The 26,773-nt window shown below is 37.1% G+C and overlaps 1 protein-coding gene across 2 annotated transcripts in view; it reads right to left on the minus strand.

The window, feature by feature from the left end:
• The window catches only part of LOC134205589 (sex determination protein fruitless), a 692,280-nt gene that overhangs the window by 594,945 nt on the left and 70,562 nt on the right, over positions 1-26,773 (minus strand). The gene's annotated exons all lie outside the window — the stretch shown is intronic.

The following is a 26,773-nucleotide window of genomic DNA, read 5'->3' on the forward strand; positions in this document are numbered from 1 at the left end:
TTTTATTTTTTTTATTTTGCAGAATTTGGACATGAAATATTCTACAAAGTTGTAGCACAGCTTTTTCCAATCAACTTTGCTATATAAACTTTTTATGTAGCTCTTAAGCTCACTTGTTTAGAGTAATTTTACTTACCAGAATTAGGGTGTCCCTCAAAAAACAATATTTATGATCTGCTCATTTCATTTTTTATTTTTCACGGATGTCACCTTCTGAAGACTTTTGGGGCTTTCCAAAACGCGTATTTTGCTATAAGAATATCGTCTGTATCTTCTTCCATTGTCGAGTTATATCAATTTATTTGAAAAAAAACATGATTTTAGTAAAATTAGTAAAACTTGAGATAAAAAAATAACATATCCCCAATTTTTTGACATAATAAAGAATATAAATTTCTCTTTCAAATGCCGTGTAAACATATTTTTTTGGTCTGCCCTAACCGGAGATATCAACTTATGAAAAAAATGTAATTTTGACAGAAAACCAATTATAACTTTTGATTGGTAGAAGATATTGAGCATATTTACCCATCAAAAGTTGCATTTTTTTGAGCTCTAAAAGTCACCTGAAGACGACTTTTTCGAGAAATCCAAAACAAAAAAAGTAGATTAAAAATACTGTTTTTTGAGGTACACCCTAATCCAATTAGGTAAAATTGCTCTAAATCAGCCAACTTAAGAGCTACAGAAAAAGTTTTTTTTAGCAAAATTGATTGGAATAAGCTGCGCTACAACTTTGTAGAACATAACATGTCAATATTCCAAAAAATAAAAAAATATTTTCTAATTTTTTTTATATGATGGGCCACCCTATTTTTTGGTTGCACCATAATGATGGCCTTACTACTTCGAACAATTTTGTAGAACAACAAGTTTTTCTAGAAAATATGGTTTTGGCGTAAAATTCATCTTTCCGCGTAAATCTGTATCCTGGACCATAGTGCAATGACGATTTTGGAAAGATTTATTGTTTCTAATAATGCGCCATTTGAAAAACTAAGGCAGCTAAACGTAATTTTTCACTAGGCTGGCGTCTTTATCGATTTGGCCGTCGTCGACGGAAAGTGAAATTTTCTGGCAAGATTCTTTGGTTTTGTTTCGTTAGTCATTAGAAATGATATCGATTTTTTTTCTGGGTTACCATCGTTTGGCGACAACAGAAAGTTGCCCTTTGGAAGCACAACCACAAGCTCGCGTCGGAGGGAGATGATGCAATGAGTTTGTTCAAATGGATGGCGTCAGTAGCAGTCAAATGGAATTTCCTCACAAGATTTTGATTTGTTGTTTAGCTTGAATGACGACCACCAACGCAGACTTCCACCACCAATTCAATGATTTTCCTTTGAAAATGCTACCAGAGCGCCTTCGTGCTGCTGTGTTCGCTCCGCTGCGTCCGCTCTGCGTTAAATAGGAATGGGCGATACCGATACGATATATCGGGAATCGATATTTTCGCTCCGATTAATCGATATTTTGTATCGATTTTTTTAAGTTCGACATTTGACCTATCGATTTTTTGATGTGTGATTCGATGATCTAAAATGGGAAATCTAAAGTTTTCTATTTCTTTTTTTGCTCGTGCTTTTAATTTTATCGGAATATCGATGTTTCAATGCCGCATCGATATTTCGATTATAAATACGAGAAAGGCAAAAACATCGATTCGGCAGTATCGATATTTTTCCGAAAAACGCCCATTCCTAGCGTAAAATCTTGCTCAATCGCTCTCTACGAAATCCCGATCAAAATAGCTCGCGCGCGCTGGAAAGCAGCTTTCTTGTATTCAATAAATTAAGCCCGTTAGCTCCGCCCCTTTGTGATCTGATATAAGTGTAAATATAATGTACACTTATAACGATTAACGAAGGGGCGGGGCTAATGGAATTACTTCATTAGATATAAGAAAGCTGCTTTTCGACGCGCGCGAGCCATTTTGATCGGGATTCCGCAGACAACGAACCATTCCGAGAATAACAGATTCTGAAAATCCTATGAATTTCTTTCGCAATATTCTGAATTTGGTTATGAGATGTTGGTTATCTAAGATGCGTATTGTTGCAAGGAATAACAACAGAAATTTGACTCAAGACGAAGTTTCTTCATATTACAAAACATTATCTCTTTACATCTGTCTGTCCGAGCGACGTTCACCGATGGGTGGTTGCTATAGATAGTTTCCACTGAGGTGGCGTCTTCATTGATTTTATACAAAAGCTACCATTTTATACAAAATAAGGTTGACCCGACTATCCGAAATAAACTTTCTTCAAAGTGCAAAACTCAATCGTAAATAGCGAATTTGATAGCGCTTCGGAGGGAGATGATGTAGTAAATTTTAATGGATAGAATCACTAACAGCAACCAAGCTACCACAACAAACCCGATACCACCAAAACAGTCCATTTTCGCAATTAACTCTTTCTTTTCATAAAATGTTGGTCCTGAGAAGAACCAATTTTCTTTTCCCAACTGCCATTCCAATAACTAACTGCATCCAATCGCTTGTCGACACCTTGCGTTGCAACTGTCCGACCGCCACTTGATGATTTTTCGCTAAGCCTCCAAAGGTTGAAATAATTTTTCAGCATTGCCACACTGTCACCCACTCCTTCGTGCTGCTGTGTCCGCTCCGCTGCATCGAATGTCGAACCGCTCTCTGTGGAATCCCGATTAAAATGGCTCGCGCGCGCCGAACAGCAGCTTTCTTGTATTTAATAAATTAAGCCCTTTAGCCCCGCCCCTTTGTGATCTGATATGGGTGTAAATATAATGTGCACTCATAAAGATAATGAAGGGGCGGGGCTAATGGAATTACTTCATTCGATATAAGAAAGCTGCTTTTCGGCGCGCGCGACCCATTTCGATCGGGATTCCGCAGACAACGGACCGTTCGGAGGATGACAAATTCTAAGAATCCTATGAAATTTTCTCGAAAGATTCTGAATTTGGTTATGAGATGTTGTTTATCTAAGATGCGTATTGTTGCGAGGAATGACAACAGAAATTTGACTCAAGACGAAGTTTCTTCATATTACAAAACATTATCTTTCGGTATCTGTCTGTCCGAGCGACGTTCACCGATGGGTGGTTGCTGTAGATAGTTTCTACTTGATTTTATACAAAAGCCACCATTTTATGCAAAAGAAGGTTGATCCGACTATCCGAAATAAACTTTCTTCAAAGTGCAAAACTCAATCGTAAATAGCGAATTTGATAGCGCGTCGGAGGGAGATCACTAACAGCAACCAAGCTACCACGCCAAACCCGATGCCACCGAAACAGTCCATTTTCGCAATTCACTCTTTCTTTTCATAAAATGTTGGTCCTGAGAAGAACCAATTTTTCTTTTCCCAATTTCCAACTAACTGACACCACAATTTGTAATAAATTTTCAGCATCGGCACTGGCGGTGCGGGATCGCCACAGTGCTATTTTTATGGTCAACCCTTTCTTCATATGAAATGCTGGTTCGTTGAGGTTGAATGATCTGCAGCAACACATCGAGCACCACCACCAATGCGATGGACTTCCTTTGAAAATGTTATTAGCGCCTCCGTGATGCTATGTCCAATCCGCTGCGATCGCTTTGATGCGTCTGCTCTGCGTGAAACATTGTTCAAACTGAGGATTAGACCCAAACCCGCAAGTGATTGATTTTTGATGTCTGTGCTAGTGATGCATGTACGTGATTGGTTGGTTGACCTATTTCTAAACTTTTTATCGAATATCGATAGTAAATAGTTAAAAATCAGTACTTTCAAATAAATATAAAGAAGCGTTGACTCATCCTTGATCGAATGGTTCAAAAAAATTGAAAATCCATCGAGAAACGGCTTAGATATTAAAGTTCAAAGTCCATCATATTTTCGTGACGGTCCCCGATTTTCGCAATCTTAAAGTGTACCCCAATATAGAAAACACAGACGTAGTCCTACGTCAAAAAAAAACCGATGCGGGTTATTAGATGATTCGCTCAGTATTTTACCTAACGCCGGTATTTGTCAAAAATAGCAAAAACCGACCATTTTAGTTGTTCCTGTGCCATTCCCTACTCCATTACATTCAACGTTATCACCACAGAGAAATAGACGTCTCACTCAACAGATGTTTCATCGTTCACCTTTTCAATGTTAGATTCAAATTTTTGTAGGCCACCGATAGCGTTTCCATCGATTTTGCTTGCTTGCTCTTTGTTTATTGGGTCCAAATCGTTTTGGTCGAAAATGTCATTTGATGGTTCCTACGTGTATTTTTTCGACAAGCTTCTGTCCCTAATTAAGTCCTAGATTAAAAAAATGTAAATCCTTAGGCGCCTCAAATGAAGAATAAATAGAAGATGTGCAGCTCACTAAGAGCGCTTTTTCGAGTAGTTTCCGCTCCGTCATATTTTTAAATAGTCCTGTACAGAGTTTGCACTCTCATAAATAGTAAAGTTGCAAACATTATACACTCCCTTAGATTTATAAAATGTGAATTCACAGGCGCCTTAAACGAAGAAAAATTAACCTCTAGAACAGCGGTTTTCAACCTTTTTCTTGATAGGTACCCCTTCGAACTTTTACATTCATTGAGGTCATTCGAACTTGTACATTCATTTGCAATTCAAATTAAGTTTATGTATCAAGCTTCCTATAAGATGTTGATGACCCTTGGAGGCTTCCGAGCCTATTGAATGTAAGCTTCTGCGCTTCGTGAATGGAGCCTTCCGAACCTCTTGAAGAGAGGCTTCTTTCGAGCCGTTTCCGAGCCTCTTGAAAGGAAGCTTGAGGGCCTCTTTAAATTAGGCTTCCGAGCCTCTTGGAAGGAGGCTTCTGAGCCTCTTGAAAAAAGGCTTCCGAGCTACTTGAAGGAAGCTTTTGAGCCTCTAGAAAGGAGGATTCCAAGCCTTTTGATAGGAGGCTTCCAAGCCTCTTGAAGAAAGGCTTCCGATTCCCTAAAAAAGAGGCTTCCTAACCTTTTGAAAAATGGTTTCCAATTCTCTTGAAAGAAGGCTTCCAAGCCTCTTGAGAAGAGGCTTCCAAACCTCTTGATAAGAGGCTTCCAAGACTCTTGAAAGGAGATTTTCGAACCTCTTGAAAGGAGGCCTCCAACTCTTTATAAAGGAGGCTGCCAAGCCTCTTAAAAAGAGGCTTCCAAGCCTCAATAAAAAAGCCTTCCAAGCCCCTTAAAAGGATGCTTCTAAGCCTCTAGAAAGAAGGCTTCCAAACCGATTAAAAAAAAATTTCCAACCCTTTTGAAAGGAGGCTTTTAAGCCTCTTGAAAAGATGCTTCCGGGCCTTTGAAAAAGGCTTCCGAGCCTCTTGAAAGGAAGCTTCCGTGCTTCTTGATATGAGGCTTCCATGCCATTTGTAAGGAGGTTCCAAGCCTCTTGAAAGGAGGCTTCCGAGCCTCTTGAAGGAGGCTTCCAAGCCTATTGAAGCCAAGCTTCCGAACATCTTGAAAGGAGGCCTCCAAGCTTCCATGCCTTCAAGGAAGAGGTTCCAAACCTTTAAAAAAAGATTTCCGTACTTCTTGAAAGGAGGCTTTCACGCCTCTTGAAAAGCAAGAGTTTTTTGAAAATAGGTTTCTGAGCCTTTTGAAAATAGGCTTCCGTGCTTCTTTATAGGAGGCTTCCAAGCTTTTTGAAAATAGTATTCGGAGCCTCTTAAAAGGAGGCTTCCGAGTCTCTTAAAGAAAGGCTTCCGAGCCTATAGAAAGGAGGCTTCCGAACCTCTTGATAGATGGCTTCCGAGCCTCTAAAAATGAGGCTTCCTAACCATTTGAAAAAAAAAAAAAGATTTCCGACCCTCTTGAAAGGAGGCTTCTAAACCTCTTGAAAAAAGGCTTCTGAGCCTTCTTAAAATAGGCTTCCGAGCCTCTTGAGAAGAGGCTTCCGTGCTTCTTGATAAAAGACGTCCAAGCCTTTTCAAAGGATATCCCCCATTACGCTTTTTGATCCGAGGTTCCCCATGGGGCCGGCAAAGGTATCCCCAGGAGTACATGTACCCCAGGTTGAGAACCGCTGCTCTAGAAGAGAGCTCTCAATATTAGCGCTTTTTCGAGTAGCTTCCAACTCCTAATATTCTCATGCTCAAGAAATGTAATTGTCGCTGAAAATGCAAAAAACAAGACATTGTTGCGTTCCATTTTATTCGCAACAAACATGGAGAGGTAATTGTTGTGAACTTTTCAAACTGCGATAACTTGTATATTTCAGAAGTAAAACATGTCAACAGATGGTTAAGTTTATGTCTAAACTATGATAACTGATACTTATTTAACCAAAAACATCATCGGAAACCGACTACTTCTCAAAATACGTGGCAGGCGATCATTGTCCTATTCTGTTGCAGTTTGGGACAAACGCTTATTGCGAGTTGATTTTGTCCCAACATTTACAAAAGAAGACAATGTTGTTGTCATTGGCAATGATGTTATTTTACATTCCCTGCTCATGCTGTTTGTTTGCGCCTCCTTAGATTTAAATCTTTTTCATTTTAAAACATAATCTCTGGAAGTTGTTGCGCTCACTGAGAACGGTTTGTCGAGAAGCTTTCGCCCCCCAATATTCTCAAATTGTCCTCTACAGTCTACAGGACTCCCGTGCTCCTAAAATGCTCCCCTTAGATTAAGAAAATGTTAATCCTTAGGTGCCTGTAATGAAGTAGTTTGTTGTTGTTTTGTAGTTTTGAGTAGTTTTGAAAATGTACTTGAGTAGTTTTCATCCTCTAATTTTCTTAAATTCTCTATAGGATTTCCGCCCTTCTAAGATGTTTCGTTCGAAACATTCTTAGTCCTTTAGATTGATGAAATATAAATAATGGTACATGGAGCTCCTATATACAGAGGATATGTCGGCTATGATCAATCGGCAACTCAAAATACCGACGTACCTGATATCGGAGGAAAGTTTGCTTGCTCTGATATCAGCACGCAGCCTACTTTGATATTCAACTGGTTCGGTTGCAAAATTGGATAATACAAATGTTGATGGCTAGTTTTATACTGTTAGATTAGCGAAAAGAATTGCTTAGAGAAGTATCGGGTTGTTGTGGTATTTTCTGGAAGAAACTCATCATTCAAGACGATTTACGATCGATCATTATACGGAGTCGGACGAAACAGGTGATGTTTGAGACGCTGTGCTTTCGAGGTGAAAACCGTAACTCATGGCATGAAACCAGCACCTATTTCGGCTACAAGGGTTCTGCAGCAACTCTCGAACGATGAGAAAGGAAGATTTTCGCACGCAGTCAAGGCAGTTCGGTAGGATACTTATATGGACGACACAATAACTGGCACAAACGAGGTGTTGTAAATTCTGTAATATCTGCTCCGCGGTGATTTGATGAATTTGCATTGAGCCAAAGTATTTAATTGAGTTTGTGTATGTGGTGACCGTGGTTTGATTGTATATTCGATCGTACCTAATGGTCCTTTTCACAAAACGATCATTTCGGGCAAACGACATTTTTGCTTAAATGACCTATTCAGGAAAACAGTTTTTCGGAAAAATGGCCTGTTCGGCCAAACGACATTTTCGGCTAAATCATCAGTTCGACCCTACGGTCGTATGTCCATTTCAGCTCAATCACATTTTAGGTTGAATGACTTTCAGCCAAAAGGGTGACAACTTTCCCAATTAGATGGGATTTTGCATAATAGTTTGTTCGGCCAAATGACATACATATTTGTCTAAACAACTGTGACAAAAATATTAGATGAGCTTTACTTCTTCATGTTCATCCACGTTAATATGTTGCAAGTGATAGGGTCTATTTCGAATCAATTTTGAAAAATAAAAGTCAACATCGTTTCAGTCAACCTGATTGAATAGAAAAATACAAACCCGTTACGGCATTGTCGGAAAGTGCTAAGTAAATGGTTCCATTCAAACATGAACCATACCGAAAAGTAATCACTCCCACTGAGTAGCACCGTCTTCAAGGGGTTATACCGTTGAACCGGAATCGAAGATCAACCCCGGTGCACTCCGTCGAAAACGCTATCATATCCAGCGAGAAGCAAAAATCCAGTTTTCCACTTACCGCCAAAAGTTTACCATTGCTGACAAGGGTCGCTCGAAATCACAACACACAATCGAACGTTTGCTGTCTGAATAGAATAATAAATATTTGCCTTGCAAGTGTGAGAAGCGAGCAGAAACATCCCACGTTCAGCTCCGTTCATCCTGGACGTTGTTGGTGGTGAAATGCAGCTTCCGTTCCGCAACAAAGAGTTGGGAAGAGTGCGAGGCGGTGGTGCAGCATAAGTACCCCAAGTTGTCAATTTCGGCAGCTTCTTTTCGGTGAGAGTGGCTGCTCGACTACCAATACCCGCTCCTGCGAGCTAAGCTGATTGTGTACTGCCAGTGTTGAATAACAAGCGAGCTCTTTTATTTTTACATTTACTCACACGGTGGCCGCATGAGTTTCATGACTTTTTTTAAATACCATAAGAATTCAAGATTTCTCAAAATTAATTGTTACCAACATAGTTTCAGGAATTACTGAATGCAATTCTTTTCCAGAATTCTGCAGGTTGTGAAAAGTCTCGCGAAAGATGTATGGTCCTGGGGTCCTCCTTAGCCTGGCGGTAAGATGCGCGGCTATAACGCAAGACCATGCTGAGGGTGGCCGGGTTCAATTCCCAGTCTAGACAATTTTTGGATTGGAAATTATCGCGGCATCCCTGAGCATATAAGTATCATCGTGTAAGCCTCATGATATACGAATGCAAAAATGGCAACTTGGCTTAGAAACCACGCAGTTAATAACTGTGGAAGTGCTTAATGAACACTAAGCTGCGAGGCCTCAATGTTCCAGTGGGGGATGCAATGCCAATGAAGAAGAAGAAGAAGAAGTTACTGAAGTAACTCGAATTGAAGTCAATGAATTTATAAACAAAATCTCAAAAAGTTCCACAGGTCACGTATTACAGCCGAATTATGTTTTGTGTTTCTTCATCTCGATACTCGCAACTGTGCAACGTCATTGTTTTCATAGTCGCTTTCGCCGGGAGAGGAGGAAAGGAACTTCGAGTGTTCCCCGTGTCATCGTCAATCAGATTGAGGAAGTCAATCTTTCCAATATTTGCTGTGGCATCAACATCCAACAACTGACAACCACTCTCTTCCGATTCCGTTGTCTATCGATTGCGAGGCGTTGATTTGTGCACTGTTGAACTACCGCCTCCTCCCGGTTCGGCAGGATGCAGAATTCTGGCGAGTGAACGCTGTGAATAGTCAGACAGCTGAATGAGATTTGAAGTGATGCGGAAAATCTTTCCCCGCATTCAATGCGCTCTTGACTGTTATTTGTCAGGTTGCATTTACGATATTGACTCGGCTAGCGGGGAATGGATCAAGTGACTATTTGCTCACGGGATAGCTTTAGCTGTGCTAAATTCGACGAAAAACGAATTCCGTTTCGAGTTCATCTGTTTGAGTAATACAAACAGCTTATCCGTCACATATTTCCTCATATCGAGCTGACGCATGGTAGCTGGAACGGAGTGGCTATATTCTCTTGCAGCAAACATCCACCAACTTTTCAATGCCGGAAAACCGCAAACAAACAGCCAACAGAAGCCACTTGTAATTTTCAGCAGTCGTCCTCGTCGCGCTCGGAAACCCTTGTTGAACTACAAGAAAACAAATGAATGTCGGCATGTGGTGGTCACAAGAAACAAGCTGCTCTAAAGTTTAAGTGCCGTCATAACCGTCCGCCGTTGTTGCCACGTGGAATTCAAAGTTCCTTGGTGCCGACCGGTTTCTGTAACCGTTTGCGTTTCACCGAGCAAAGGACAAGCGAGAAAATTAGCGCCCCGAAAATGTTTGGTGCGGCAATGGAAGTAAAGTTGAGACTTGAGACACCGTCGTGTTCTGGTGGGATGGCTTACGCCTCTTAGGTTTGAGTTTGGTTTGGGAGCGTTCCTATTCTACGCTGTTAATGATATTAGAAAATTGCTTGCGGTCACCTTAGGTGGCAGTGAATTGCACTTTTGGCAACCCAACGGGACAGGAATAATTAGAATAGTAACGGGGACACACGGTAAATTAACCATTTCAATTTAAACACATATCAAATTGCGAACTTGTTGTTTGCACATCTTTGAGATGAAAAATAATCCATAGCGTTCCATCTAGAGGTGATGGTGACTTTCTCGTGCATAGTAAGAAGTATTGAGAGAAGCACTTAAGAAGTACAGGCATACCTCGAATATATGGACTTTTGACGTAGAACTACGTCTGTCTTTTCTATATTGGGGTACACTTTACGATTGCAAAAAATTGAAAATCGTCACGAAAATATGATAGACTTCGATCGTTAACATCTCAGCCGTTTCTCGATGGATTTTCAATTTTCTTGGACCATTCGATCAAGGAAGAGTCAACGCTTCATACCTGATGTACACTGAAGTCGTTGTTTTTACAGGAATCGTTTTCTATGCGATTTTTTTTCACACGAGTTTCTGGATTTCCGCGGTTCCTTCAGACATACTTCGGGATTTACGCGGTTTTTTACGTTGTTTTAATTTACGCTGCCCATATCTTCCGCGCAAAAACCGACTCTAGTGTGTTACAATATCTATATATAATAATATTTACTATTAAAAACTTGCTAACAGTTTAGCACTTGGTTTCGGTGAATCAGTCAATCTCGTAAGTGCATCGCAAGCTTCTTCTTCCATAGCACTACATTCCAACTAGAACTTGGCCTGCTTTTCAACTTAAATTTATTAGCATTTCTTTAGTTATTCATTGAAAGTTTTTTTATATCCGCCATTGTAGGGCTTTTAGCTGGTGCAGTTCGTTTATGCTAACTTAAACGTGCGTTTTCCTTGGAAAGCTTGGGGGCGTTTGACGGTAGCTTCAGGCTTACGTATGTTGATGCACGTAGAGGGGCTCGGAATCTTCTTCGCTGTTGCAGTGAATGCGTTCTAGTAAACTTTCTTTGGCTCGTTTTTGCTGATTCGTAGGTAGGTGTCTGCCGGAGTAAACGCTAAGTCCGACGCAATTCACGTGAAGGAATAATTATTATTATCAATAACGCCGTTGACAGCCCAGCTTTCGCAATGGGTTTTTCTGTAATGAGCGATTCCAAGCAACAGCATCAAAATTTAAGAAAATTTTTAATTCATGATTTTCTATTGAGTTGAAACTTTGCACAGTTTTTCAATTTCATCTAAATCGTCATTTTTCGATGTCAAATCTTCATATTGAGTCACGACTAACTTTTCAAAAGGGTGTATGTGAAAATGGTTCAAAATATTTAAAAAGCTGCACAGCAAAACGGAATGTTCGATTGTTATGATTTTTTCAGCAAAGTTAGACAACTAAATGGTGATTCTTAAGAAAAGGTGCACAATAAAAAAAAATTTTTTGCCTTTAAAAATATCATTTTTGTCACAAAAACTCAAATATCTCAAAACCCTATCTTTTTTCGAACGTAATTTTTTTAGGGAAAACGGTCCATTATATTAGCTATCTACCATAAAAATTTGGTGATGGTAAACTAATGAACAAAAAAGTTATGACATTTCAAACATTTCACAATTTTCACGTATAGTAAACAAAAAAAAAATTCCGTGTATTTTTTTTTTCAAGAATCGCAGTTTGATGCTGATTTTATTGTTAAGGGCCTTGCGTGAGTTAAACAAGTTCTTTGTATGATATTCCATATTTATGTATTCATCGATATTATGTATATTATATGTATAAATATTATATGTATAAATAAATAAAAATGAATTAATATTATCCTAAGTATTAAATTAAATGTGGCAGTTACACAATGTTGTTATAGAAACTCTAAGAGTTTTGGGTTTGAATTTTGGTATGGGTTATGATATCATGAAAACAGTTTATTAATACTTATTTTTTATTTATTTTTATTTAAATTTTTTAAATATCGAACACTTTTGAATTATTATCAGCACAGTTTGAGTATAGTTTTGCTTTAATTTTATTTTCCGACAATGGAATGAAACAGTGAAATTTTGGGTTCCTTGGATCGTTTTCGCGTTATTAAATTGCTCGCTGAGCTCTGAAGCCTTTATTTCGTACTCTTCAGTAGTAGTAAAACAAAATGATAATTTGGTTAAATCTTTTTCTTTTCTACGATTTGCCCAATCAAAAGTTCTTTCGCAGTTTTAATTGATGCTCACGTTCTTTGGCTAAACTTGCTCTTGTGGCCATGCGCTTTATTGTTCCTCCAATAGCATCACAAGGACCTTTGCCATGTGATGTAGCAAAAAATGCCATTCTGCATCAATTCCGTACATTGATTTAAATTGACATAGGCTCGAAAAATTCTTACGATTTTTGTACTGCGACGCTGCTCCATCAGACATGAAATATATCTTTTGACTTCTTTATGCTTATCAACGCGTAAAAAGTTAATCATTTTTTCAATGAACAAGTTTACGGATACTGAATCGTGTCTTAAATCTTCGGAAATTATAATAAAACTTAAGTGTTCAATTTGCGTACTTCCATTAAAATAAAAAACGAATGGATGAATTGTAGCTTGTTGTACGTTCCAGTGATGGGACTGCACTTCATCTTGCAATACAAAGCTGTAATTTTCAGAAAAATCACAAATGACTAAAAATTCACCATTTTGTAATGTATTTTTCGTATTTTTAAAAAGCTGGATTGTTCTGTTTTAATGAAATCGTGAGGATTAAACTTTCTAATTTCAAGCAAAAATATGACACAAACTCATCTACAGGTTTTACAATAGTTTCTATGTCACACCTATCCGTGGTCACCCATTGCTCAAATGATAACTGATCAATATATTTTCTTCAAACTCAGCGAATAAAGTATTTTCCAATGATGAAGAATCTGGACAATCCGAACAAGATCGTAGATAGCAATTTGATGTTGTATTTTCACACAAAAGACTACCAGTTAACATTTTAATATCCTTTGTTAAATTGATTCTTTTCAAACTATGTAAAATAAGATTAATATTCTCATGGGTTGTGCACACACACATTATGTGTTCCTGAATTGGAAAGAAGCTTACATTGCCTTGGCCGAAGGCTTGCAAATGAGGAAAACCTATTTTAATATTATCGTGAATTTCCTTGAAGCGTGTGTACGCTTCTTTCAAAGTCGTCATCATTAATCGTTTTTGGATTGCTTGACGCTTTCCATCTTTTTTTACTGATACATAATCTTTTTGACCAGGCATAGCTCGACTTACTTCATCATCTTCAAAATATTGAACTACTATTTCTTTTGTCTCATCTGTTAATGCAGTACTAGACCTAGTATTTTTGGTTGAAAGACAGTTATTATTCAATTGTTTTTCCTCTTTTACTGTATTTCTTTTGGTTTTGAACTCATCAATGGCATCCTGAATAGACCACGAACTTGGCAGCATCGACAAAATCAATAATTTTTCTTTCCTTGTCGTGGCTGCATTCGAGAACCTTTCCTTCATATTTATAACTAGTTTATTTATGGACGCTGTAGCGCCCGTGGCAAGTGTTTTTTTTCAATCAAAATTTTCAACGTCTGTTGTCTGTGATTTTTTTTTCATCAAATGCTGTGTCTGGTTGTCTAAGGGTGTCACTGGTTTTGTTTTCTGCATCTGATAGTAAAAAAGAATTAAAGTGTGAAATATTTTATTTTTTTGTGAGAATTTCCCCGCGTGCTGCGTCTGGTTGGCTAGTCACCGGACAGACAAACAGGGCTATTATATATAGTATTACCTCATCGTAGTCTGTATTTTCCACATCATCAGGTCCTAATTTGAAGAGGTTTCTTCGTACAGCTTCGTTTATTTCACGGTATTTTTTCTCCGGGTAATAAACGTAGTCCATCTTACTCCATTTAATCGGAGTCACTTTTATCCCAGCTATGCCCTCGTTAAAGCGTTCGATGTTGACCTTTTGGATACTCTCATCTTCCGATTGATTTGTTGAAACAGATTTCGCTGATGGTACGGTGGCAAGGCTCTCAGCACTTAATACTTCTGGTAATTCCTCAGTTGTTGTCGATACATCTGGCAATTCCTCAGTTGCTGTCGTTTTCGAACTTCCTGCGCTCTGCTCAACCGATGATATACAGATTGCTCTTTTGTCAACGTTTAGACGGCAGGACGTGCAAATGCGTAAATTTGTATTCAATGTGGACATTGGAGCATAACCAGTCGCTTTCAGTTTATCTATGGTGCTTTCGGTGAGATTTCGTAACTCTTTTGAACACTTTGTTCCATCAAACGGCCTACAACATTTGAGAAAGCGGCTACTCATGTTGTTCGTAATATTTCAATAAACAAAATCACTTTTAAGTTTTTACTGACTAGTTTGGTGTTATTTGCTTGACTGAAGAAAAAAATTACTATAAGATCTTTAACAACCTTAGTAGTAGTAATTTTTTTGCTTTTTCGTGAGCATTGTCATGGTATGTACCTATCATGCATTTGTTGTTGTTGAAGATACCCGTTTCCTCCCGATCATAAAGTCTATTCTCTAAGAGGTATATTTTTTGCAGGTAAACTATAGACGTACACGTGTATATAAATCTTTGATTTTGCAGCTTTTGTCTTAAAAATAACATTTCTGATATGTTTCTATCAACGTTATTATCAACAGGTTTCAACACTATTAAAAGAATTTTCGCCAGTCACGTGCAATGAAAATTATGACACTATCAATACTTTTGATCACAACACTGGATCGTGTCTAAGTTTCTTATAGATGCTATGAATAATTAAATCAAAATATCATGAAAACAACTTGTTTAAATCACGTCCCTTAACAATAAAATCTGCATCAAACTGCAATTCTCGAAATAACTTACACAGAAAAATTTTTTTTACTAAATGTGAAAATTGTGAAATGTTTGAAATGTCATAACTTTTTGTTTATTAGTTTACCATCGCCAAATTTTTATGGTAGATAGCTAATATAATGGACCGTTTTCCTAAAAAATTACGTTCGAAAAAGATAGGGTTTTGAGATATTTGAGTTTTTGTGACAAAATGATATTTTTAAAGGCAAAAAAATTTTTTTACTGTGCACATTTTCTTAAGAATCACCATTTAGTTGTCTAACTTTGCTGAAAAATCATAACAATCGAACATTCCGTTTTGCTGTGCAGCTTTTTAAATATGTTTGAACCATTTTCACATACACCCTTTTGAAAAGTTAGTCGTTACTCAATATGAAGATTTGATATAGAAAAATGACGATTTAGATGAAATTGAAAAACTGTGCAGAGTTTCAAATATTTTCGAAATGGTCGCTCAGGATCGACTGACATCCCCCCGTGGAATGCCTCTAATGAGCCACCAGACTGACTTAGCGACGGGTGGTAAGTCTCTGTAGCAGTTTGCGTCGGTGATGGTTGCAGATGTATACTATCAGCCAGGGTTGTGCTTTGCAAATTGTGTAATCGATTATCATTTAAAATAATGTAAACCTAAATAATACCAATTTAATGTCAACAATGAAGTTCAATCGGATGTTTGGCATTGTAACCAATGCTTCGAATCGAGATACAATTATCGAATGATTCTTACTCTAGCGAGTTTTTATCAATTGGTAATTTGGATACGTGAACGCTTGAGAGTGTTGTTCATCCTCCATTATTTGAAAATTTTATTTTTATTCTCATTTTCAAATGTTGGTTTAAAAATTATATACATCACCAGTTATGCTCACCCAATCTCAGGAGCATAGGATAAACATCGAAAGCAAATTCAGGCTGGGCTTGAAAAACGCTTGCTTTGATATCATCGCACAGAATAGTCGAAAACCTGTACATTACATACTGCTACGTAGTTCAACGTCACCTTTGCGTACAACCCGATTGGGCTGAACCTTTAGTTTTTCGATGCAAAAAAGTCCATATAATCAAATTTTCCATATAATCGAAGCAAAAAAAAAATCTCAAAATGTTTTTTAAACTATGAAAATAGTTTTAATACAATAAAATAAAATATCCATTTATTGCCTTAATTATGGTATGGTAATTAAAAAACGATTCCAAGCCCGGAAAATATAGAGATGTTGTAAGTAAAAATATGATATAATTTAATCGATTATGAGTTGACGCTTGTTTCTCATCGTTTTTGTTTCTTTTTCTTTTTCTCGTTCCAGAGAGCGAGTAATGGCGCTTAAACCTAGGCCTATATGTACACTGATGTACATTAAGTATTTGTCATGTTTTCATAGTCATCTGTCTGAATTTATGCGAATACTTTTGCCCATCAGTGTATAAGCCAGGGCACCAGACTAAAAACTGTGTCCCATCCCAAGACGTTGAGGACCCAAGGAGTGTACATTAATCTTCTTAGCAATGTCACTCCCAACGTTACTTCAATCATCTTTCCCTCTGAATGTGAAACGGTTGGTACGGCTGTCCCCGTTTCTTCCTTTCGTAGATTCAGAACTCTTCGTTGATCATGTTATTTATTACTAAATAATCTTATTGCCGGGGAGTTCTGGATTTTCTCCCAAATTCAAGCCTGCACGGTGGGCCTGGCCGTTTTAATACTTGTGTCATATTTATGATATGCTGCAAATATTAATGCAGACAAGAAAATGCTCGGGGATACAACCGACATTTCCAGGATGCTTTTCAATACTGGCTGTGCATGTGCTAAGACAAGACAACACAAGACAAGATCGTAACCGTTTTTAAGTCGCTAGTTTGCAAACCGTTCTAAGATTAAGTTAGTAATAACACTTTTTTTAACCAGTTCATTGATTTAGTAGGCTCAGTCGTGTGTGACAATTTGCGGAGCCACAATTCTCAAGCATGCTCATCCGGGCGTTTGACGTTGAAAACGGTTTTGCGTGGCGTCACGCTCGATTTTGGTTTGTTAGGGAGCATCTTTCGGATAGCCAGGTTTCGTGGTACACGGTACAGAGAAACAGAAGTAATAAAGACTTCATCAAGCTTAATGTGGACACAAAATTACACTTGTTTAAAAAAATCTAAATACAGCTATATGTTCGCTTCAAAAACAAACTTTATATGGAAGTACTGGCACTTATCCATATTCGTTTTGATCGCAGCAAATCGAATTCGACGGAGATTTTTTTCCCATAGTCTCCTATTGGAAATTGGCCGGATCGGACTATGGGCTCTGATGTTATGGCCGAAATACTTTATATGCAAAAACGCCTATAAACAATCACACTTGTCTGACACTTTTAAACCGATCCGCTTGCAACAAGTTGCGGTTGATGGAGATTCTTACAATTATTTTAAATGCATATAAATATGGATCCTCAGTCCCCTATCAGTGACATTTCAATTCCATTCACACCTTTAAAGTGAATATCAAGGTTTATATTTTGGACTATGTACCTGGGTGCTTTTATTATTGGCAGTCAATTTCTAACTGATCAACGGAATGAAGAGCTGGACACCGTAAGGGGCCATCCAGAAACCACGTGGTCATATTTTTGAAGATTTTCCACCCCCCTCCCCCCATGTGGCTTATCGTGGTCATTTGGCAGACCCCCTTCCCCTCCCCCTATGACCACGTGGTTTTTTCTCAAGTACAAAAATTAAAAAAAAAAACCTTATGTAACTAAAACATATGGTTAAACCGATCAATTTTGAAGATGGACAATTTCAACTGCTTTAAAATCAAACTGAGCCCAGCATGGAAATTTTAAATTTTCATGATTCGAACATTTTGATGATGTTATCATGTTGTAATGTGTATCGGGTATTAGGATATCTAGAACTCGTACACCTTCGATGCATCAGGAGGATACAAAAAAATGTGGACTCGCGAATATGTTATAAAAATTTCGAGAAAAATGGTAATGGTTTAGAAATTTTCCAAAATATCCCTATAAGGTACAGTGGGGCAAGTGGGTAAAGGAAATCGTATATTTCATGTTCATCAAGTCATAAAAGTTGAATATAATATTGAAATTGATCATATTTAGGACATAACGAATCATCTGTCCAATCTTTATATGCCTGCGAAAAAGATCTTTGAAAAATACTTTTAGGATACAAAATATTTGGAAAACAAAAAAATGAGTTTCAATTTTTCACTTGCCCCACATGTGGGGTAAGTGAAAAAATAATTTTACAGAAGGATTTTTCAATATAAGAACACATTTTCTGTTCATATATTTCATGCAAATGATAATTATACTGAATAGAGCATAATTGTGATCTGTTGTGATGCTTTTTGACACTTCATGAAAGTCAAAGGGCACTAGAGTGCCTCCATTAAATGATTTTTATGTTTTTATGTTTTCTTTACTTGATTTTTTTTGAGATATAATATCTTATCTCCATTTGTGTCTAACATTACTTTATTTCAGGTTTATAGTAAGATAATGAACCTTGGCGATAATGCAGAGAAATTATCTTTGAAATAATCATCAAACCTGGAATCATATTGTGTTTCATTAACAATCCACTTAAGATTTGTGTAGAAGAGTCTACATTACCAATTAAATAAATTTTATAAATTTCAACTAAATAAGTCATAATTGTTGATATATTTGCAATAGTAGAAATTCTTGTATTTAGGCTATATAAATAACATTTTTCACGAATTGTTTATCAAAAATAGATTATTTAAAACACTGACACGCTTGGCACTTTGGGTTCCTGATTTAGTATTACCACGTATCACTGTAATTATCAAAAGCCTTCGAATGAGTTCGAATTGGTATCATTTGTTTATATACGCTTAATAGAAATTATTTGTGTTTGAAAAATAGAGAAATGCATTCAGTGTCGGAAAATTTTCACTTGCCCCACCCATGGTAAAAAACAGGCGAAGCAATAAAATATTTTTTCCAAATTTTTTGATGTTCATATCAATATTTTTGTGGCTGGAATTCAAAACTACAAAGAAAACCAACCTATCAATGCACTAATTGGATGTGTTATTAAAAACCAACATAAAAAATATTTGTATTTATTGAGACGCAAAACAACTTGTGCAAAAGATAAACTTGAAAGGTTAATAAACTTTTACTCTCGCATGTTGAAATGGTTCATTATTTCATGTTTCACTTATTTAACGCATTGATTTGAATGGCCTTGTATGATTGTGAAATTAAATTGAATAATTCTGTAGTTCATCAGTGAAATACTTGCGTTTTTTTCACTTACCCCACTGTACCTTATTAATATTTTTTTTAAATTTTTTTATTAGTGATTTTTTTTTAAATAATTATAAAGTTCATCACTGAATATCCCTATAGATTCCTAAGAGTATTTGGAGCTACGGCTCAGGAGGTACTGGAAATTCTTAAGATATATTAACCTCAGCGAAGCATCTGAACTGACTTCTTACAACAAAAAGTTTATCAGAGAATCACAAAGTTAATATGTAATCTTAGAGATGCAAATAAACCTCCTACTGTTGTATCTTTTGAGTAGCATTCCTGTAGAAATTCCAGTTTTGCTTTCAGAATCATCAAATTGGTTTACATTCCAATATTAACAAGTATTAACAGGTTTCAGTTTAAATTAGAAAAAAAAATCCAGCTTACTTTTTTTTACAGAATCTTTAAAGATTTTTTTTTCAAAATCCTGGGCAACTTTAATGAATCTTCAAAGGAAATTCTTCTAAATTTCCAATGGATTTTTTTTTCGTTTTCCAAAAGAAATTCTTAGGCATTTTCAGCAGTTTTTTTAAATTTCCAAAACAAATTATTCGGAATATAATATTTCCGATGGAAATTCCTAAGATTTTCCAGTAGAAAATCGAAAAAAGTTCATCTGAAACACCAATAATGAATTTCCCGAGGAAATTCCGATGTTTTTACAAGTGAAAATAACGAAAAAATTGTACTTTTGAAGGAATTCCTTAAAAAATTTAATCAAAATTTTAAAGATTTTCTGATGTGAAAATTCCTTAAAATTTCTAAATCATTTCCTGTGCATCTTTGCATGGTTAAGATTAAAAGCAATGTTTAGCTGAACCTACAAAGAAATCAAAATGACTTCCTGGAGAAGAATGAAATTTTGGAAGAATTTATGGTACAAATTAAAAAACAAGGAACCCGAAAATTCTAAAGATTTATTTTTTGAAAATCCAAAGAATTTTTTGAAGATAATCCATAGACTCTTCCGTGGAAATTCTAAATAACGCCTCGAAAAAAAAAACTTGGATAATTTTTAAAAATGTGATAGAATTCACAAAGAGCGTAAAAAAGTATTCCGAAAAAATTTCATTTCAAAATGCCAAATTTGAAAAAAAAAATCCAAAAACAAAAAATCAACGGAAATATCAAAGTGTTTCATGTAGCATTGGCTGTTTAATATCTTTCGGAAATTCAGAAGAGTTTTTATTGAAAAATTTAGAAGTCTTCTTCTTCTTCTATGGCTCCATATTCCAACTGGAAGTTGGTCTGCTTTTCAACTTAGTATATTCTATTAGCATTTCCTTTGTTATAAATTGAAAGCTTTTATATGCCAGCCATTGCACGATTATATATCTTGTGTAGCTAGTACGATGGATACACTATACCTAGGATGTCAAGAATGTTTCCCATCCGAACACATCCTAGACAGGAACGAGAATCGAACTCGTCATCTCCGGGTTGGCAACCTACGCCTTTGCTCGCAAAGCTAACTGGAGACTGAACATTTTGAAGTTCACTCCTTAAAATGTTCAAAAAACTTCTTTTGGAAATAAAGAAGAATTTCTGGTGAAGATTCGAACGAACTTGTCGTAGAAAATTTTATTAGAATGTAAAAAAAATATATGAAAATTTGAACATTTTTTTTTCCAAAGAAAATTATATGTATTTCCCACGGGACTGTTTTGAATTTTCAGACAGAATTCACATGGAATTTTTTTGGAGTTTTAAGGAATTTTTTTCGTAATTTACTCTGGAGATGTTTGGTTTTTTTTTTTCATTAACAATTTGTAGCAAAATTTCCAAGCAAAATTGTTCAGAGAGAATTGTTCAAAAATCATTCTGAATGCCAGCACTTTATCAGGATTATATGAAGTAATGTCAAAGTTTTAGAGCAAAATTCTTTATTGGATTTTTCCTGAATATCCACAAGAAATTCTTTTGAAGTTTTTTTCTTGGATTATTGTAAAAACATGAATATTTTTCAAATTTGTAGCTGCAGTCCGCTGATGCAAAAGTGTCGGCGGCGTGATACCAAAAACCATCTGCGGCGGTGGCGTGGCGCGGCGGAATTTTATTTATATATTCCATTCCATTTTTCCTTTCCAAATTTTTGTTGTGGAAATTGAAACTGAATCGCAACCAGTTTTTTCGTTTATTTTTTTTATGGAAAACGGATCTAAGGCTAAGATGGTCAAATAGCGCAGATATGCGTCGGCGTTACGACCGACGCTGCGTTACTGGTTTTTCTTGATGCACACTTGTGTCTTTTTAACTCTGAGTTGAAAAGACGCTACGTGGGCATCGACCCTAAGATGCGTTTTGCGTTTAATGATTTAATCATCAAATTTTAATGATTTGAATTTTTTACACAGCTATTGTTATTCACCAAAAGTTTTTCGTGTAAAAAAAACCACGTGGTTGGACATCAACACCCCCTCCCCCCATGTGGCTTATCGTGGTCATTTTCCAAACCCCCCCTCCCCCCATATATGACCACGTGGTTTCTGGACCGCCCCTAACCAGAAGTCATGGTTATAATGATTGGAAAATCTAGCTGAGCATATTCTTGATTATATTGTCGCAATTGAATCCTTCCTATCAATGTAAATTCATCATTAAATTGATATAATTCCTGCTGCCTGCAACATTGGTAATTTTCTTCATTTTTTTCGTTCCCGATATTCAATTCCTCTGTCTGCCTTTAAGCATCAGTATAATCCGCAAGCTTTGTGCTGAACGAACATAAATACCGGGATATTCGATAACTTTTTTTGAAAGTCTTCTTGTAGATTTTCGCGGCACTGACTGCAGTGGGGGGAAAAATAGTAATCTCTCACCAGGTCTTTTTTTCTTTCCCGCAAAATAATTTCTCGGCGAAAATATGGATGTGAGTGAGCATCTTCTGCTCATGAATATATGTGAGCATTACGATCGCTGGTAGCAGTCATTAAAAAAAACTCTTTCAGTTTCCTGGACATACTGCTAAAAAATCAGTCTCAGTGGTTCAGATTTACTGGATGGTAATGCGCCATCTGTTTTTCTACACTCAATTCCACGCACCAAAAGCAAGAAAGGTTGAAAGTAAAGGTTTAACAGCTATATACGGCAATCTCATCTCATCACTTGCTTCTCATACGGTCAGACTGACAAGCCGGTTCACGTTTTCGTTCACGTCTTTTCTTTTCTATCACCTAAAATACGTGTTATCTTTCCCCCACAGATTTGTAAGGACGTGGCCGTGGCTTTTGTTGATGAATGAAATACACAATTACAATGAAAGTTGCAATGTGAATATGGTGAATCAATCTTAGTATGCGCTTTCATATATAGCTTCGAAAACATGCCATACTGGCCCTAATTTGCCCCAGTGTACCTTAATAAATATAGAATCAATGTAACATATGACGTGGAATATTCAACAGCTTTTCAAACTCCCAAAACTCGAAAAAAATTGAGTTGAAAAAAAAAATGTCCATATAATCGAGGTAAAAAGTCCATATAATCGAAGTCCATATAATCGAGGGTCCATATAATCGAGGTATACCTGTATCACTTTTAGAGATGAGTCAGGCTAGAGCAGAAAAAAAACTCGAAAAAAGTAACATTTTAGATAAGTAGATCCCATTATTTCCATCAATTTAAAGTTCAATCGTCTAAGACGAGTTAAGTAACTCCATTTAATTCCACCAATTATTTCAATATCTTTGCAGATACGTATTTCGACCACAACTGCTACATCGCGATGTAGCTGAGAGTTTGGAAATCTATCGACAGGTACAAACAGCGCTGTTGAATAAGGATCAGGGAAACGGCAGCTCTTGGCTCTACCTAAGCAATAAGGTAATTAGTTGTATAGGTAAATAAAGTAGGCAAATAAGATTAGATTAGGTACCTAGCGTAGTATAAATAGTGTAAGCTGCGATTGTTTTCTTCAAGTCGAGTCAAGTACGAGACACTGAAGACGACCACCATTATTAATTGAAAGCTTTTCTATTCCCGCCATTGCATGAGTATGTACCAATCCTAAGCCTTTGCTCGCAAGGCTACTGGAGAACCAGACATTACATTTAAGCTCCAACAAAAACAAAAATTTCTCTTTTGAAATTATTTTCAAGGACTTTCAAAATTTTAATTTTCAAAACTTATCTGCTTTTGTAAACAAAGATTCAAACGACGATTTGACGAATCTGATAGCTCACCCACGCAAACCAACACCATCAATAGGTAGGAGAAGGATGCCGCTACCTGTTGATGGTGTTGGTTTGCGTGGGAGAGCTATCAGATTCGTCAAATCGTCGTTTGAATCTTTGTTTACAAAAGCAGATAAGTCGTTTTGAAAATTTTGTCTTGAAATATTCCGCAATATTACCAACATAGATTACTGAATTTCAAATAATTTCAGTAATTTCTAAACTAATTCAGTGTACTGCTTTCTCGCATTACTTTTTATGTGCATTACCGAAGTGTTCCGCAATTTAAAATTCGGTCCTCTCTTCAATTAACATCGGTAATATTTTTTAAATACATATAATTGAGTGAACTGGGTTTTTGTTAAAATGTTGTCAAACGATCTGTAATTTTAACTGTTAATTCTGTCGAGATCCGCCATTTTGCTTTCATTTTGATTAATCTGCACGAGTTCAAGTTTCTCAAATTGTTCGCGAATAAGAATTTTTTTTTTTGCCTTTGTCGTTCAATGAAAAACATTCCACAAAAGAATCTGTATCAAATGGTCGAAGGGCAAAAGGTCGAAAGGACAAAAGCTCAAAAGGACAAAAGGACAAAAGGTCGAAAGTACAAAAGTTCGAAAGGACAAAAGGTCCGAAGGCCGAAGGGATAAAAGGTCGAAAGAACAAAAGGTCGAAAGGATAAATAGTCGAAAACAAAAAGTCGAAAGGATAAAATGTTGAAAGAACAAAATGTCGAAAGGACAAAAAGTCGAAGGTCAAAAGGTCGAAAGTTAAAAAAATGAAAGGAAAATGGTCGAAACTCAAAAAATTGAAAGGACAAAAGGTCGAAATAACAAAAGGTCGAAGGAAAACAGGGTCGAAAAAATAACAAGGGTAAATGAAAAACAGGTCAAAAAATCAATTTTGAAATCTGAGCAATTACAAATTAAAAAAAATGTTAAAGTTTCCCGTCTAAAGGCGGTCTTGGGCGTTAGAGGGTTACTAGTTGACTTCAAAATGAAACACAAACGTTCACAAACCACGTAAGGGAGCGTCCATAAATCACGTAACGCTTAGAGGGGGTTGAGCGAAGTATGACGAAGCATACCAATTTTTTAGATGTTTCTTACAAAAAGTGAGGGAGGGTTTGAAAATTCCCAATTTTTGCGTTACGTAATTAGTGGATCTTCCCTAACGCAAATTTTGGCAATTCCATACCCCTCCCAACTTTACAGCGTAACGTAACGGTTTCTAATAATAAAAATAAATGTATAATGTATATTCGTTTATAGTTACTTAAAAACAAATTTTGTGAACAAAAACGTATTATTTTTTGAGCACATAAAAATAAAATTACTGTCATTAGAAGATGCTATGTTAAGCTAAAATGATATATTTTGAATTATCATTTTGGTGAAAATGAGTGAAGAACTGTTTTCAGGAATTACAAATAAAGTTAATAAAGCCTAGCAATACTTCGATAAAAATATTAATTTGACAATACACCTCTGAAGCATACCCTATGTTTTAACAAAACGGAAAATTCTGGATTGAAATGTTTTCAAGTGTTTTTGGTATTTCATTTGCGGTTTAAAAATGCGAAACTCGCAAGAAAAGGTTATGAATAAAAGAATAAAAAGAATCAACAATGAAAATAAGGTTAAGCGTAAATAAATATCAATGTGCGAAACTCGAATGACAAACCTTTGATCAAAAGAAGGAAAAATTCAACATTAAAATATAATCAGGTGAAATACAAATAAATACAAATATGCGAAAGAACGGCCTATGACTAAAAGAAGGAAAAAATCAACAATGAAATATTATCAGGTAAAACATAATGAGCAAAAGAATGGTTGATTAGCACTCGACGTTTTGCCTAATTTTTCGACCTTTTAGTTTTTGGCCTTCGATCGTTTGTCCAACAAACGCAATTTCTACCTTTTGTGCTTTGACTTTTTTACTTTCGATCTTTTGTCCTTCGACGTTTTTACTTTCGACCTTTTGACTCAGATTTTTTGTTTCGACTTTTTGTCCCTTCGACCTTTTGACCTTTCGACCTTTTGACCTTTCGACCTTTTGACCTTCGATCTTTTGGCTCAGATTTTTTTTATTTCGACCTTTTGATTTTTCGACTGTTTGTCATTACGACCTTTTGACCTTCGACCTTTTGACCCTTCGACCTTTTGTCCTTTCGACCTTTTGTTCTTTCGACCTACAACCCCACAAAAAGATTAATGAGGTGCATTCAAAAACCAGTATTTTGCGCTTGGTAATGGCTACCGATTGTTGGCACGGCAAATAATGGGTAAAGCGTACCATTGGTACTTCACGTACCTGAAGGAATAAAATAGACCCATTTTGCGGTCCTCAGCCTCTTACCCAGCAACTCCTATCCCAAGCTCCTCGTGGCGTTGGCCGGGATACGAGCAACCTTAGGGAAGATCGGGTAACCAACCCCGGTGGGAACTATGCTCGAAGATGCATAGGGGATTTGCTCCTCTCCAGAGGTGTTAATCTATTCGAGCGTCTGTTCTCCATGTTAGGATCGACTCACCACACCGCCTGTTCCCCATGGTAGGGGCGACTGATCATCGTCCGACTGCCAGCGAGAGACTCCAAACAAAACTGTGCACACCATGCTGCATCTTGACAGCATCGAGAAGGCAGCCCCTTCAACGCGATGTAGGTAGCGCAACCCTGGTAAGGTAGCCTACCGAAGTTTCTACAGTTACCAAGAAAGGCAAAAAGTAGAGCAAATGGAACCAGATGAAGCGTGTTATCCGGTTGGAGCCGATAAGCGACCGCATTTGCGTCTTGAGAATGAAGGGCAAGTTCTTCTACTATAGCCTGATCAGCATCTATGCCACAACGAATGATAAGCCTGATGGCGTGAAGGATGAGTTCTATGAGAGCTTTGATAAGGCCTACGGGGGTGCCCAACACACGATGTAAAGATGGTCATCAGGATGCAAATGCGCAGATCGGAAGAGAAAGTTTCTTTCGCTCTGTCATTGGTACGGAAATCCTTCATTCCGCTACCAACGATAATGGTCTGCGACTTGAAACCTTTGCTGCTGCTAGAGGGATGGCAATCATCAGTACCTACTTCGCACATAAGAATATCTGCAAACACACCTGGGAACATCCGAGTGGGGGCAGCAGAGACTATGTCCAAGGGCTTGACGATCCCTCCCCATGCCATCCGCGAGTTGTGGCGACTGCCTACGATGTGGTGGGGTTTGACAGTGGGCCCTGTTAAACCTCTATAAAAAGCTGCATGTATCCGCAAGTAGGCTCCGCCAAAGCGACCGTGTGCCGCTCAAAGCGTACAAGCCCGACGAGATAGGAGGTTTGCGCAGGCCCAATAAGCCGCCTTTAAAAACAACCATTACGAACCACATAGAAGATAATACGACTCGATAGAATCGGCAACGACCTAGGAGGCGAATAAAGGATCACGATTGGAAGCTTGGAACATGGAACTGCAAGGCGCTAGGCTTCGCAGGTTGCTAGGCTGGTATGACGGC

This window comes from Armigeres subalbatus, chromosome 1, assembly GCF_024139115.2.
Source record: "Armigeres subalbatus isolate Guangzhou_Male chromosome 1, GZ_Asu_2, whole genome shotgun sequence".
Classification (NCBI taxonomy): Eukaryota; Metazoa; Arthropoda; class Insecta; order Diptera; family Culicidae; genus Armigeres; species Armigeres subalbatus.